Source organism: Elephantulus edwardii, unplaced genomic scaffold (genome assembly GCF_000299155.1).
Source record: "Elephantulus edwardii isolate Elephantulus edwardi_28Jun2011 unplaced genomic scaffold, EleEdw1.0 scaffold00005, whole genome shotgun sequence".
Taxonomy (NCBI): domain Eukaryota; kingdom Metazoa; phylum Chordata; class Mammalia; order Macroscelidea; family Macroscelididae; genus Elephantulus; species Elephantulus edwardii.
In genome coordinates, this window is record NW_006399755.1 from 18,808,938 (window position 1) to 18,811,541 (window position 2,604).

General features: G+C 46.4%; 1 pseudogene; it reads left to right on the forward strand.

Moving 5' to 3' along the window:
• The first annotated feature begins 1,264 nt into the window (after positions 1-1,264).
• LOC102852819 lies at positions 1,265-2,370 on the forward strand (annotated as a pseudogene).
• Positions 2,371-2,604: the final 234 nt, after the last annotated feature.

Below are 2,604 nucleotides of genomic sequence, written 5' to 3' on the forward strand. Positions count from 1 at the left end.
AGAGCCTAAGAGGAGGAAATAGATGATTTCCACTAACTTTTGTAGTTAGAAATTGGTTGAATGTGCAATTAATAAGATGCATTAATAATAATGGGTAACTGGAATGCAAAAGTTTGGAGCAGAAGAAGGATCAGTAGTCAGAAAAACATGGAGTTGGCCACAGAAATGAGGCGGAGGATAGAATGATAGAATTCTGTACAGTCAATGATTTATTCATTGTAAATACCTCTTATAAGAAACATAAATGCAGGCTATATACATGGATCTCACCTTTTATAAGAAATATAAACACAGATCATACACATGGATTTCCCCCAATGGTATGCACAGGAATCAGACTGATCACATTTGTGGAAGGAATCATTGGAGAAGTTCAACATGAGCAGTGAAAACTAGTCCAGGTACTGACTGTGGAACAGACCATCAACTACTCATATGCACGTTGAAATTTAAGCTAAAGAAGGTAAAATTAAATTCACAGGAGTCAAAATTTTGTCATGCATCTATCCCACCTGAATTTAAAAGCCATTCAAGAACAGGTTTGAGGCTTTGAACACTAATGAATGAAGACCAGATGAGCTGTGGGAAGATACCAAAAATATTGTCCATGAATAATGTAAAAGGTCTTTACAAAAAAGGAGGAAGAAGACAAGACCCAAATGGATATCAGAAGAGATTGAATATTGCATTAGAGCCCTGAGAAGCCAAAGGAAAGGGAAAATAACAAGGAGTTAAGGAGCTGAATAGGAGAGTTCAAAGGGAAGCCTGAGAAGACCAAGGAAAATATTATAATGGAATGTGCAAGGAGCTGGAGTCGAAAAATCAAAAGGGCTGAATTCCCTCTGCATTTCTTAAGCTGAAGAAACTGAAAAACAAATTCAAGTCTTGAGTTGCAATACTTAAGGATGCTATGAGAATATTGATGAAGGTAGAATTCTGAAACACATCACACCACAAAAACCAGCTCTAGGTATAAACCTAACGATTTGAAAATAGTCACGCAGCCTCATGTACGCCAACATTTGCTGCAGCACTATTCGCAAAAGCCAAAAAGTGCAAATGATCTTATATCCACCAATAGATGACTGAGTAAACAAAACACGGTACATAATGCAATATTGTCTATAAACATAACAAATTCTGATATATACATTGACGAACCTTAAAAATATTACACTAGACAGCTGCCACCTCGTCCGTGCTCGAGCACAGGCCCCTCGGCACAGTCACCGCCGCTGGTTCACACCGCCACCCCAGCTCACCAATGGATAATGACATCGCTGTGCTCGTGGCTGATAATGGCTCCGACTTGTGCAAGGCTGGCTTCGTGGGTGACGACCCCCACCCCCCAGCCCGGGCTGTCTTCCCCTCCATCGTGGGGCTCCCTTGGCACCAGGGCGCGATGGAGGGCATGGGCCAGAAGGACTCCTACGTGGGGGACGAAGCCCAGAGCAAGAGAGGCATCCTGACCCTCAAGTACCCCAGTGAGCACAGCATTGTCACCAACTGGGACGACATGGAGAAGATCTGGCACCCCACCTTCTACAACGAGCTTCATGTGGCCCCCAAAGAGCACCCAGTGCTGCTGACGGAGGCCCCCCTGAACCCCAAGGCTAACCGGGAGAAGCTGACCCAGATCATGTTGGAGACCTTCAACACCCCTGCCATGTACGTTGTCATTGAGGCCGTGCTGTCCCTGTATGCCTCTGGCCGGACCACCGGCATTGTGATGGATTCTGGTGATGGGGTCACCCACACTGTGCCGGTCTACGAGGGGTACGCCCTCCCCCATGCCATCCTGCATCTGAACCTGGCTGGCCGGGACCTGATGGACTACTTCATGAAGATCCTCAGTAGGCAAGGTTACAGTTTCACCTCCATGATTGAGTGGGGAAATTGTGCACGACATCAAGGACTTAGAGCAGGAGGTGGCCACGGGGCTTCCTCGTCCTCCCTGGAGAAGAGCTACAAGCTGCCCAATGGGCATCACCATCGGCAATGAGCGTGTCCGCTGCCCCGAGGCACTCTTCCAGCTCTTCTTCCTGGGCATAGACTCTTGTGGCATCCACGAAATGACCTTCTTCAACTCCATCATGAAGTGTGATATTGACATCCGCAAGGACCTCTACGCCCACACAGTGCCGTCTGGTGGGACCACCAAGTCCCCAGGCATCGCTGACAGGATACAGAAAGAGATTACAACGCTGGCCCCTAGCACGATGAAGATCAAGATCATCACTCCCCCTGAGCGCAAATACTCTGGATCGGCGGCTCCACCCTGGCCTCCCTGTCCACTTCCACCAGATGTGGATCAACGAGCAGGAGAATGATGAGTCTGACCACTCCATCATCCACTGCAAATGCTTCTAGACTGACTGTTTAGTTGTGTCACACCTTTTCTTGATAAAACAAAACAAAACACACCCAACCTAACTTGCACAGAAAGCAAACAAACAAAGGAAATGAGAATTGGCATGGCTTTATTTGTTACTTTTTTGTTTCTTTTAAAAATTTTTTTTTTCTATTTTTTCTTGACTCAGGATTTGAAAACTGGAATGGTGAGGGTGACAGCAGTTGGTGTGGAGCGAGAATCCCCCCAGTTCT